Raw genomic sequence first — 15,353 nt, 5'->3', positions numbered from 1 at the left:
TTAAATTTTTCCTAAGGATACTTTAATTATTGTTACTTACATAAATCTATTTTCTTTAAATATGCAAAAAATTTCTTAAAATTTAAAAACAATATTTTTTTAATGAATCAAATAATAATAAAATCAAGGTAATTATAATTAATTATACGTATTATCCATATGAATTACAATTATTCATTTGCATTTATTTATTTATACATATACATTTTTTATTATTGTTTTTATTGCTTATTAATATTGTTATTTTTTATTTTAATTATTACAAATTTATTTATTTACAAAATATTTAATATACATATTAATAATATTATACTTATTATTTAGAGGAAAAAAAATTGTTATTTAATGTTAATTTATATTCTATTAAAAAAATATTTATTTTTATTAATTGGTAATTTAATTACAATTAATTCAATTAAATAAACAATTAAAAGAATCATAAATAGGCAGTAAAATAAAATAAAAATTATTCATATTGAATAATTATTTCTATTATTTTGAATATTATTATTTTTTTTTAATTATCAGAATACAATTTTAAATACTATTATTTGTAAAATTAATTTTTTCTGTTTTTTTATTAATATTTTATTTTAAAAGGTTAATAATTACTTTAATTAATTTAATTATTCAATTAAAATCTATAAAAATGAAAAAAATAATTTTGACTACGATTATTTAATTGTGTTTTATTTATTTTATTATTTACATTTAATCATTACTTATTTATTAATAGTATTTATATTGCATATTATTATTATTTTATGTTATTATTTTTATATACAATTTATTTATTTATAAAATTTGTTATTATTTAATTTTTTAAAATAAATAATTTAAATTAAATAAATAATCATTATTATTTAATTGAATATTAATTAAATTAATACAATTTAATTCATTAATGTAATTAATTCTAAATTTAATTGTTTATTATTCTTATTTAATAATTTTTAATTATTATTATTTATTTTAATTTATATTAAAATAAAAATAATTATTTTAATCAAATGATAATTTATTTAGAATGAATGAATTAAATTAAAAAAAAAAGTTACAGCTCCATCTATAGATCACTTTATTTATATTCAGTTACCGACATTTTCCATTTTTTACTGCCGCTTTCCTTCTACATAGTTTGTATTACCGTGATATTTCATTATCATAGTGAATTTAGCCATAGGTGGTCAAATCGAATTAGGGACAATCGAAATTAGGGAACTTTGACAGACTATGAGTAGGTCTTACTATATAGGCCTAGAGATGTAATATCTGTATAGGATATACGAATACAATATGATATTCATTAATATAATTTAGAAAAAACCCTGATTACATATGAGCAATCAAAAATCAAATAAAACAAGCTATTTTTCTGTTAATAGAAAACTAGAACCAAAAGGGCGCGCATCGCGCGCCCACTCCTGATTTTTTACCACACAAAAAAAACCTTAATATAACCTTAAATTAAATCTGAATTAAATAAAAACATATGTTTATATTTTAAAAATTATTTTTCTGTTAATAAGATTGTATAAAATTTTTTAATTTTTTTAATCTAAGATTGACGAATTGAATTTTCTATAAAAAATTACACGTTAATGCCTATAAAAAATTCTCATTCTGGAGAAAATGACCTTTAAAATAAGCCTAAAATCATTAAAAAGCATTCAGTATTTTAGAAGTCATTAAAATTTTTGTAACACTATGAAAATTATCATTTTTTAAAAATGTCTAAATAAAATATTGATCAAATGACTTGAAAAACTATGTACAGACTCCAAGGATTAATTTAAAAGAAGAAAAATCAGTAACCTTCTATATTATAGAAATTGTGTAGATTTTTCTGCCAAAATACTGGCGAAATTTTTATAAAATTTATACTTAGAGTTTTTCACATCAATACAGGGTAATTTAATTTTCCTAAAATATTGAGAACATTCTTGAATTTGCAATTGTTTTAAAGAATTGTTAATAACAATTTTAAAATTTAATTTTTTAACAATAACTTTATTTTATCATTAAAGTATAGACTTGAAGCTTTAATTTAAAAAAAATTACTTAATTATTACTTCCTCATAGAGGAAGTATTGTAAAACCGAAATTTTTCGATTTCGATTTTTTGATATATCTTTATGTTATTTGACCTCAGGAGTTGCGGACATAAAGTGAGAGTACTTTGTGAAAGATTAATAAAGTTTAACTAATTTTTTTTTTTGGATTTTTAATTTTCCAAAAAAACGTTTTTTGCCCATAACTTTAAAAAACTGTTAGGACACCTATAAATTTTTTTCCATAATTTTGTAGAGTTTTTTTAAACGCATCTTTTAAGTCCTAATTGAAAATTTTTCGTCCATATTAACCGGAGATATTAAACTTTTAAGAATCATAAATTTTAGAAAAAAATATTTTTTTGAAAATTTTGTTAAAAAATGTAGAAGTAATCTTAAAATTGTCGTTACCAGTTGGTAGAGCATTATAAAACGATTCGATTGACCTATTTTTGAACCTAATTCGATAATAAATTTCGACATTATTGGTATTTTAAAAACCAAAAATTGTGGAAAATGACATTTTCTCAACTTTTTGTTTGAAAATTTTTGTTTAACTATTAAACTATTAAAACTATATTGTAGAGTATTTAAAAATACATTGACTGACCCAAGATTCAATCACTTTTACCATATTTATTAAAAGTTATTCATATATTTTCCTATTACTATTATCTCTATGAGGAAGCAAAGTATTTATGAAATGAGCGCACCAAAGTTATAAAAAAATATAAAACTTGTCAGCGGTTTCTTAATTTGTTTCAAAGTAATAATAACATGAAAATAAAATGATCTAAAACTTTAACACCAAATTACTTTAATAATAAAATTTTTTTTAAAAAAAGTTTCCCTTATTAGGAAAAATTTTTTTTTCCTTATTGGGTCAAAATCCATTATATTAAAACATCAAAGATGTTTTTCTAGGAATTAAATTATTCTCTAATTAATGATTTATTACCATTTATTAAAGCAATTTTAATTAATTGTACACTATCTGCAAAAATTATGTAAATGCTACATTTTAGTGCTATAAATATTTTTTTCATTTTGCAAAATGTATTAACCCATTAACGCCCACCAGGACGCAAAACGTACCAAGATTTCATGACTCTTATTTTGTATGAAATAATTAGTTAAAAATTTTAGGAAGTACCATTTCCGACGTAAATTTATCGCTCTTTCTGAATATGAAGCTAAAATTTGTTTATAATTATCTCAAAAAAATTTATAACAATTTTATTGCAAAAAAGCACACTTTTTTATGAAAAAAAAAATTTTCAATTATTATTTTGACATGGAAAACTAAAGAATATGGTCTCCAAAGCACAAAATATCGCGTCCTTGAATTCTCAGCTATAAAAATCCATAATTACTTTTCATTAAATTCAAGATGGCGGATACGAAAATGGCCATTTTTCCAAAATGCAAAAGGCCGAAAAAAATTTTCGGGTAATGTTTTTCAAAAGTTATTAGATTTGATTGAAAATGGTTACTCGGGAGTTTTTGGGGTCGCTGATTACGAATCTGATGTTACTTTTTCAAAATTCAAAATGTCGGATCCAATATGGCGGACAATTTTTTAAAAAGTGATTAGATTTGATTGAAAATGGTTACTCGGGAGTTTTTGGGGTCGCTGATTACGAATCTGATGTCACTTCTTTAAAATTCAAAATAGCGGATCCAATATGGCGGACAATTTTTTAAAAAGTAATTAGATTCGCTTGAAAATAATTACTCGGGGGTTTTTGGGGATGCCGATTACGAATCTGATGTTTCTTTTTCAAAACTAAAAATAATGGATCCAATATGGCAGACAATTTTTTAAAAAGTAATTGTATTTGCTTCAACATTTTTTATTTTTTTATTTTTTTATTTATTTTTTTTTATTTTATTTTTTTATTTTTTTTATTTTGACATTTTTTATACAAAGATAAAAAAGAGACTAACACAACATGTGGTTTGATTAAAAACAAGTGACGCACATATGACGGGTTCCACGTCAAGTGACCCAGGTCAAAAATTTACATGGAATATTTGAAAAATTTGTAGTTTCTGTAAAACAAAACGAAAATACGTTTTCTATTTTGGGTTTTGCTGCTGTTTTTTAACACTTTCTAATAGTGTGAACAAATGTAGAGAAAAAAAATTGTTTGACCTTGAAAAATTAAATTAAAAAATAAAATTTCATTTTTTTATCAAATGGGCAGTTTTTAATTTCTTTAAAAAAATTTTATCAGAAAGGTGAGGTTTTTTCCTAAAAAAAATGTATAGGTCAAAACGTGGGACAAGAACTTTTAACTGGTCAAATTAAGCATTTACTTCTGCCGTGCACCGTCCCACAGTGGAATTTCTTTTACAATTTACTATTAAAAAATGTCTATAGCTTACAATTTTTAACCGATTTGAGTGTTCTTTGTCTTAAATTAAAGAGGAATAAATTCTTAAGACATCCTTCGAGGCCGATTTTGGAGATTTTAATTATTTATAATTTTTTTTAAATCAAAGTTAACAAATTAATACACTTTTTTAAAAAAGGAGGTTTATTTTCTTATTCCGTTGATGCACATGATCTAAATAAATTAAAATTCATCCAATATGACCACCAGATAATTAATAAAGCATAAAATAATCTATTTCAATTGTTATAAACAATATATAGCCCAACAACGAGCAGGGGCGGTGGATTGCAGAAGTAAATGTTTATTTTGACCAGTTAAAAGTTCTTGTCCCACGTTTTGACCTATACATTTTTTTTAGCAAAAAACCTCACCTTTATGATAAAATTTTTTTTTTTTTAAATAAAAACTGTCCATTTGATGAAAAAATGAAATTTTATTTTTTAATTTAATTTTTCAAGGTCAAACATTTTTTTTCTCTACATTTGTTTACACCATTAGAAAGTGTTGAAAAACAGCAGAAAAAACCAAAATAGAAAACGTATTTTCGTTTTGTTTTAAAGAAACTACAAATTTTTCAAATATTCCATGTTAGACCAAAAATTTAAACTTTGACCCCCTCCAGTTTTTATATTTGTTTAAATAAATTAATAATATTTGGTATTTTTAATTGTATCTAATAGGGCTACTGTTTCTGCAAAATTTTTACCCGATCCCAAACATTTAAAATTTTGACCTGGGTCACTTAACGTGGAACCCGTCATATATATGCCACATTGAATACACAATTTTTGTGTCCTTTTGTTGCACTTTGCATGATAGTGGCTATATTTTTCGAGGCAAAATACAAAAAAAAAATTTGTAAATAAAATTTTAAAAAAACTGGCTTTTTTGCACTTCGACCTCCTGGTGGTAAGAGCAACGATAAACATATTATTGTTCCGATGTTAGATTCGTAATCAGCATCCTCAAAAACCCCGGAATGACCATTTTCAAGCAAATACAATCACTTTTTAAAAAATATGTCCGCCATATTTGATCCGCCATTTTGAGTTTTGAAAAAGTGATATCAGATTCGTAATCAGCGATCCCAAAAACCCTCGAGTAACTATTTTCAAGCAAATCCAATCACTTTTTAAAAAATATATCCTCCATATTGGAACCGCCATTTTGAATTTTAAAAAAGTAACATTAGATTCGTAATCAGAGATCCCAAAAACCCCCGAGAAACTATTTTCAAGCGAATCCGCCATCTTGAATTTAATAAAAAGTAATTATGGAATTTTATAGCTGAGAGTTCGAGGACGCGATATTTTGTGCTTTGGAGGCCATATTCTTTTGTTTTCCATGTCAAAATAATAATTGAAAAAAAAATTTTTCATAAAAAAGTGTGTTTTTTTGCAATAAAAATGTTATAAATTTTTTTGAGATAATTATAAACAAATTTTAGCTTCATATTCAGAAAGAGCGATAAATTTTACGTCGGAAATGGTATTTCCTAAAATTTTTAACTAAATATTTCATACAAAATAAGAGTCGTGAAATCATGGTACATTTTGTGTCCTGGTGGGCGTTAATGGGTTAATTAACATTTTTCCCGTGTAAGACACTAAAACTCAATATAAGTATTCAAAAATTAAACTTAAGGTTATGTTATTCAGTGGTCACGTGCCCCATGTACTTTACTATGGAAAAACGTCACACTGAATAACATGCCCTTAAAAGTAAAATTTAATTAACTTTCCAAAATCATTAAAAAATTTCTTGACTTTGTCTTGTTTAATTATGTTTATTTACTCTCCCTGCCTCACGCAGGGTTCGAGACTCCCTAATACATAATCATCTACTTAACCTAATCAATACAAAATTCCTTAAAATTACAACGCAACGCTTAATCTAACTTATTCTAATTATCAAAATTACAAAATAAGCAATCCGCCAAGAGCACCGGGTTTCCGTTTCCAGTTCCATAAGCCCTTTTTGGCTTCGTCAAAAAATACAAATAAAAAAAAAAAAATAATAAATAAAACCCCAAATCTAAAAATTAAATAATACTCCTCTTTTCCCTCCCCTTTATTTCTCTTAACATACATCCTCACTCCTCATTCTCTCCAATTCACACATCCATCTTTCACTCTTCCCATTCTCATTCAATATCCACATCATTCTATCCCCTAACCCTCCTTGCACCCCTCCCACCTCAATTTCCCCTACACATCTCGCTAACACATGCTCCCAATCCTCCACCTCAAAACCACATATTTTACACATTTTCTCTTGCTCATCCATCCAATACTTACACGCTCTCACTCCCTCACCCATTCTAAATCTGCATACCCTATTCCATCTATCAAACTTTCTCATTCTCACCAAATACAGAGGCACACCCTCACCCCTTACCATCCTATACCAACTATTATACTTAGACCCCGTTATCCTATTCCACCTTTCCTGCTCATCCTTTTTCTTCCATCCTCGCATTACCTCCCTACTATCCCCACTCCACTTTTTCCCCTCTTCCATCGCGTTTCTCCTTTCCTTTTCCCATTTCGATAACCCCCCTCTTCTCTTCGAATCCCTCTGCTTCACTAATCTCAGGCACTCCCTCGCTATATCGCTCCCTCTACCTTGCTCCAGCTTAGCTTCCAACCCCATCGCTCTCTTTCTTTGCCTCAGCACTATCTTCTCTCTTCCCACCTCTTCCCTTATCATATACCCCGGACAATTTCGATCTACCCCCATAGTCCATCTCAAAAACCTTTCATGCAAACTTTCAATCTTCCCAATCTCACTCCAACCCCATACTTTCACCCCATAACTTATCACGGCCCACACTAAAGCATCGAACAACCACACACGCTTCTTCCAATCATTCCTAAATCTCCTCTCTCCAATCCCCCAAACCTTCCCCATCATCTTTCCCCCTTTTTCCATACGTCTCTCAATATTCAATTCCTGCCCCCCATCTCAATTAAACCAATATCTCAGATAACAAAACTCACTCACTTCCTCCACTCTCCTCTCATTCAACTTCCATACCACTTCTTCCATTGCCCCTCTTCTTCCAAATCTTAATACCTTTGTCTTTTCCACATTCACACTCAAATCTTTATCCCTTACGTACCTCTCAAATTCCCCCATTAATAGTTTCATACCACATTCATCCTCCGCCATTAAGACCACATCATCCGCGTATGCCAACGTGTATACCCTACCCTTTCCCAAAATCACCCCCCCTTTTCCTTTCTTTCCCATTCTCTCTTCCAAATCAGCCATCAACACATTAAACAATATTGGACTAAGGGGACAGCCCTGCCTCAACCCTCTACCCAACCAAAACTCTTCCCCCAATTCCCTCCCAATTTTTACCCTTTCCCTTGTATCCGCATATAGTTCCTTTAACCTCTCAATTAAACCCTGCCCTATTCCCATATTCCTCATCGTCTTCCATAGTATACCCCTATTTACCAAAGGGAACGCTGCTTTAAAGTCAACGAATACCGCTACTACTTTCCCTTTTTCCCTCTTTAAACTACTGTTGACTAAAAAATTTAATACAAAAATGTTGTCCATCGTCCCCATCCCCACCCTAAAACCCGTTTGATTATGCGGTATAATTCCCCCCTTTCCACTTCTTCCTCCAGTCTTTTTCTTAACACCTCCGCATATATCTTGTACCCTACCGGCATGAGCGTGACTCCCCTATAATCTTCAACTTTCCCCCCCTCCCCCTTCTTTAGAATTGGTACTATTAACCCCGTTTTCCATTCTTCCGGCCAACCCTCTCCCCTCCATACTATATTCACAATCCTCAGCATCTCTTCTCTCACCGCTTGTCTTGTTTAATAAAATTAATATAATTTTGGAAATACTTTACATGTTTTAATGTTCTTTGGATAAAGCTGAAAGAAGCATTCAGTTTATTTTAATACAATTAATGTCAATAGTATTAATTAATGCTAATAGTATTTAACATTAAAATCTACAAGTAAATATGCAAATAAAAAAGCCAAACATGACAGAATTTTATGTATTATCCTAACTTAAATGCATGGCCATTTCTGGTTAAAAAAGTATCAAGCTAAATCAAAAATTGTCTTTTTTAAAACATTTACAATATAAATTTTTTTTAAATTTTTCATTTTTACTCATAGTAATCATAGTAATACAACACTATCCTACCTAATTTTTTTTACACAAAAAACATTTTTATAATAAAGTTTAAAAATTAAAAAATTATATTATTTATATTAATTTATTTTTAAATTTAAATTTATAAGAAAATACAAAATTTTTATAAAATAAAAAAAATTTAAATATTAGTCAGTTAAGGGGGGAAACCAAATTAGAACGCTGTTTTTTGCCGTTTTTCGCGAATTTTTTTGAATGAAATAAAACATTTCCACTATGTTGTTCATATATTTAACTGTAATTCATATTTTTTATAGACGTTTATATAAAAAATCTTCCAAATTGGGAGCTATTGCATATAGAGCTGCTCCGCCGGAGTTCATGACTGCCGTGCAGTCCTGAGTCCACAAATTTTGTCCGAAAGCAAAAAATCAAGTTTAATCATATTTTATAAATATTTTATTATTAAGTGAACTAACTTTTAAGTGAAAATATTAAAAATTGAAAAATTGACACTACTTTTAAAAAAAATTAGATTTTTTGCCTACTTTTTTGCAACTTTTTTATTTTAAAAAAGGTACTCAAAATTTTTTTTTCTTTTCAAGTTTAGTTCACTTAATAATAAATTTAATAACGAACAATTTCCAATTTTTCATTTTAAAATCGGTCAATAACTTTTTGAGCTACACTGTACGGCAGTTTTAAAAATCCTGTTTTGAGAAAAACGCATTTGAAAAAATAGTATCAAAAATTCATATTTATACAAAAAAATTTTTTAAAGTGATTACACTTTAATCGGCTATTTCAACACTATATATATCCTTTCATGTGCTTCATAAGTAGCATGTAAGTCTAATAATTCCTCTTTTCGTGACTTTCTGCTCTCCTTAGTCTCAAAAGTGCTACGCTTATTCTACTAATCTACGGTAACCTGGAGCGCGCTCCGTTCATCGCTAGTACAGCAAGGACTTCGAATTTTGCTCTAAAAACTTTGTTAGCCTATTTTTGAATACCTTAACTAACAATTTATGCAAAAAAGAAAAAATCGATTTTTTCAGACGTCTAGTGTTTCCCCCCTTAAGTCATTTTTAGTTTTATTTAAGTATTTTAACATTAAATACTATTATAAAAATACTTTGAAATTAACAGTACAGATCGACGCCTCCCGTTCATATATAATGCTTATAGAAAAACAAATGCAAGATCATTCTTTTTCAATTTTTAGTGCAAAACAATTCTTATTAAAGTTTTCGTGCAATAAAATGCTTATTCAAAATTCTATGCAAAAAAGTACAATCTGAAATTAGCTTACACTATGAATTTTATGAAATTTTCATTTCAATATAAATTTTAATTACAATTGCTAAAAAAAATATTTCTTAATACGTAAGAGAGAATCCATGTTTAAAGTTTCTTATAATAATAGATACGCACTGAAATTCTCAGATATTTAATTGTAATTTAATATTAAAACGAAGATTTAGGGTTACATTTATTGCTCTGTCAGTGGCAATTGTTTTGCACACAATTTTGAATAAGACCTTTTCTTGCACGGAAAATCGAATAAGAATTATGTTGCACCAAAAAGTGAATAAGAATGATCTTGCATTCGCTTTTTAATAAGCATTATATGAACGTGGGGCGTCGAGATGGTCACTCTAAGCTTTAGATTTTTACCAATTTTTAGGAATTTAAAGTTAAAAATCACTTATCAAAATTACTTTCAAAATAAGTCAAACACATGATTCTGAAAGTGGCACCTGTTTATTACCTTCAAGACTCTAATTTTGAACTGAAATAAAAAATATTCTTTTTTTGTTTAAGACAACATAAACTTTTTTATAATAAAGAACTGGGTACTTGTTTAAGATTTATTAAAAAAATATTAAACCATGTAAAGTATTACTGAAATTATATTAATTTTTTAATAAAACAAGGCAAACTCAAGGACGAGATCAAGCATTTTTAAAATGATTCTAGAAAGTTATTTAAATTTCTTTACAAGTTTAATTGTTGAAAAAGTAGATAATTTTAGTGACTTAGACGGGAAAGTTGTTAATTTATTACTTGCATTTCTAAATTACAAAAAAAATCATTTTATATCATTAAAAAGTAGTATTTCACACAATTTTTAAAAACTTACCTCCTTATCCTTATTTTAATCACAAAAATTTTTTTCGTCTTATTTTTTTTAATTCTGAAAAGAGAAAAAAAGTGTTCTTCACTTTACACTTTTATTTTTCTGTATTATATACTGCAAAAATCTGTTAATAAACTGTAACTACACTGTAAAAAAAGAGAGTTAAATTTTAACTTCCCAGGGGATTCTATAAAAGTGGCACCCATTGTTGAGTTAATGCCAGGGGAGTTAAATGAAGAGAGTTAAAACTTCACACCCAAATGCTAACTCCCCAATGAAAAAATAACTCGCGCGGGTGTTGAATGAAGGGAGTTAGAAATTAACTCTCTTTTGGAGTTGATTTTTAACTCGAAAAATTTCACTCCAAACTCCCGAGTCCGTTAACTCCCTAAATTTTTTACAGTGTATATATGTATATACTCAAGTATAAAATAGACTACCAATGCAACTCTCTCTCTCTCTCTCTCTCTCTCTCTCTCTCTCTCTCTCTCTCTCTCTCTCTCTCTCTCTCTGCTCACTGGTCACTCAATAGACTGCCTACTGGTTGAAAGAAACCCTTCAGACAATAGGCCAGGTACTCGAGCAGACCTTTCGTCCCTGTTTATAACGCAGAAAATCTAACGCTATTGCTTTCTTCCTCTTTCCAAATAGAAATAACATAAATCGGTCTTTGTTTATAACGCAGAAAATCTAACGCTATTGCTTTCTTCCTCTTTCCAAATAAATAAATTCGGTCTCTGTTTATAACGCAGAAAATCTAACGCTATTGCTTTCTTTCTCTTTCGAGGATAAGTAACATTAGACTGTCTCTCTTTACCTAATTTGCATATCTACTCGTTTCATATTAAGGATAAATTTTATCCAAAATCTTATTTAAAAATGTTGACTGCCAAAGAGTTAGAAATATTTTTAGAAAATATTTTAAATAATATTTAATAAATATAATTATTTTACAAACAATTAAAAGCAACTTTTTAATATATTAATATTATTAAAACTGTAAAACATTTTTCATATGAAGGTATAAATATAAAATGTTAAAAGAATTTTCTTGTTTTCAAGAGTTTGTCACATCTGGTTAGTCGTAGTTGACCATCTTAAGGGTTCCTCATTGTAAGAGGGGGACTATTTTATAGCTTTTCCAGTTCTCTTTTTTTCTTATAGATTTACTTAGACACATTTACTTTTGCACATGTTTTATTTATAATAATGTTTCATTTCCCTAGAAATTCTTTTAAAAAAACAGTAATACATCATTTATATATAGGTATACTAGACGACAAATTGCGCGCGCCAACAGGGTTTTGAGTTTGACGATGAAAAATTAATTTTCAAAACATAATTAAAAAATCAAATAATTAAACATAATTTATAAAAAATAGACATATTCATATAAAATAAATGATCATATTTTGTTTATTATAAAAAACATTTATTACATGAAGTAATACGAACAAAATCATCAAAAATTAGGCCTAATTTTATTAAAATTTACTCTCTAAATCAGAATCAGTGAAATTCCTACTTAAGATTAGTGAAATTTGACTAATTAAAATTGAATTAAACTGCAAATCAGTTAAAAATGACGGAAACTGAAAATCAGGAACTAAAACGAAACTAAAATTTCGAAACGGTTCTTGGTATTTATTCAAAAATAAATTTTATTTACTTATAAAATACTCATATACATTTATTTTATAATTAATTCAGGGTGTCCTGCAAGTACTAAGAAAAAAATTTCCTTACTTTCCCTTGACTCTTCCCTTCCCTTTTTTATAACAAATCTTTAACAAAAAAAATTATGTGAGCTGGTAAATATTAACGTAATTTTATGATAGTGAACTTAAACACTTTATTTATCATCATTATAAACCTTCTTTTGTTGTAAACAAAATATTACACACATAAAATCTAAAAAAAACAAAGATAAAATAATCTAATATCCTCTAAAGTTTTCTTCTCCAAAGGAAAATATTCCAATTTAATGTATATTATTTTTATTCTTTGGTGGTTAATAATAGAACAAAACAATTTTTTGATGTTCAAATGTCAGAAAAATTGAATTCACATGAAATAAATAAAGGAATAAATATATTAATAATTGTAAGTAATTAACTATTAGTTTTTAATTATATTTATTTAATTAAAAACATTTAATTCAGTGCATCAAATTAACTTTCCTTCATAAGTTCATAATCGTAATTAGTAAATAATATGCGAGAGATAAAACCTGTAAAGTGAAAAGTATTAATTTTTATACCATATATAAGAGAAAAATATGCATTCAGTTTAGAGGATTCGGAATCAAATCGAATTTTAGAAAAACATACTTGAATACTTTTTAGATATTTCAAAAACTGTTGAATAAATTTTAAATTTCAAAGATGACTTAAATAAAAGCTGAGACTATAATGATTATGTTATATTATAAGAGTTTTTAATTTTGCTCCCCATTTTTCTATACTGTGCAGCCACACAAACATATTACACGAAAATTGAAAAATTAATCAATTTTTTTTTAAATATCTTAGGTGATAAAATCTCTGAAAAATATAAAATAATATTTATTTATATATCAGTCAAAGGAATTTAATAGGCTTTCAAACAATCTAAGAACCAAGTTTCTATCATTTTGTAACAATAAACTATGTTAATTTAATTTCAGCAGCAATTTTTCTTAGCATTATTAATGTTGTCAGTTTCTTCTGACCTTCTTTTCTCTGTTGGTTTATGTATTTCTTTAATAATTTCTTTTAGAATTAATCTTTTTAAATTTATAGATAATACACACTTCTTAGATGAAGCAGATAAATATACGTTTTATTATCTGCAATGAAAGACATTAGTAAAATTAATTATTTTATTAGTTATTAAAATATGTATAAAATTTTTATATTGAATTTAATCTTTCATAACATTTTCTAACATTTAATTTTAACAATTTCAAATATTTTATATTAGAATAAATTAAATATTAATATTATTTACATAAATTAAATATATAAAACTTAATCATTTAAAAATTAATTCAATTAAATTTATTTAACAATTATATTTATCTAAATAATTTCTTATCAATAATAATTTATTAATTTATAATTTATTTAATTGGATTAAATCACTTTATTACGTCAATAATATATCTGAAGGAATCGCGTTAATTAAGATAACGATTTTCACGAACGTATTTCCAAAATAGATTAAGACTATTTTTTTAAGTACTTGAAAGACGAAGATGATGAAAAAGATTTGGATATAGCTCACGAGTGAAAGCAACCAATGGGATAGGCGTTACTATACTTCGAGATATTTCGAGAGATTTCTTATATATATATATAATAAAAATAATAATAATACAATAATTATTTTATTATTTTCTTATTAACCATTTGTAAATATTAAAGGCAAAATATGAACTTTTTAACAATTTGGAATTCAAAATTGGTGTCTACCTGTCTATTTTGTGTGCACTTATCGACCGAGTGTGATGTCACGATAATGCTTCCAAAGAAATGCGACGATGGCGCTCAAAGATATTGCTTTGCGTCGTTACCTAACGATTTCTTCTTTCACCTCTGAACATAAGTTAAATAAGGTTGATTTTACCTATTAGAAATTATAGTTTCCCAGTGAGATTTAAACGAAATATTTTATTAAGGAATATGAAGCTCATTTTATAATATTATATTTTTTGGACTATAAATATAATTACAATAGTTTCAAAAAGGTTGAGAAAACTAAATATGATTTTCTTATATATTAAGATAATCTTCAATCTGTAATTTTATGGTGACTTAAGCAGAAATTCGTATCAACTTATGATAAAGTTCCAAATAAATCAGATAGATGGGGCTAATAATTCAAACATTATTTATAATTGAAATAGTTACTAATTTACCAATTATATTTAAAACTTATGAAATTAATTAATTTTTAATTTATTATAATTAATTTTAATATTTGTTACTTTTTATTTAATTATATTTATTAGGGTAATGTCACCTTGAGTGGACTGTCTAAGCTTTTTTTCTAAAAAATTCTTTATGACTTTATAAGTGTTTATACCATAATCAGTGGCTTAACTACCATAGGGCAAACCGGGCGAAATCCCGGGGCCCCGCGACTTTGGGGGCCCCGCGATTAAGACGATTTAATTATAAAACTTAGATTATTCTTAATTTTTTAAATTATTTTATTTATTTATTATATTTATTATTATTTTTCATTTTATTAAATTAATAAATTATTATTGATATTTAATATGAACATATTTGAAACTAAAAATCTTGTTTAAATAAATTCTAAAGATAAAATTTTTACTTTAATATATATTGTAATTATTCTATTGTCAAATTGTTATAATAAATTATACTAAAATTTTTATTTATGACTTTGAGTAAATATACTTCAAGCTTGTTATCTAGTCTCAACATTCTTCCATTAATATTTCTTACGACTAGAAAAACTTAATAAATGTTTTGAAAGAGAATCAGGAGTAATTTTATTACTGCTGTAAGGTATTTGGTAGGTATTTCCCACTGTTAATCAAATTTCATTTCTACTAGTGGGCCCCGAGGCTTTACTCGCCCCAGGGCCCCGGCCTCTCTTGTTACGCTACTGCTAATAGTATTAATG

Source organism: Leptopilina heterotoma, unplaced genomic scaffold (assembly GCF_015476425.1).
Source record: "Leptopilina heterotoma isolate Lh14 unplaced genomic scaffold, ASM1547642v1 Lhet_146, whole genome shotgun sequence".
NCBI lineage: Eukaryota > Metazoa > Arthropoda > Insecta > Hymenoptera > Figitidae > Leptopilina > Leptopilina heterotoma.
This window is presented reverse-complemented; position numbering follows the sequence as displayed.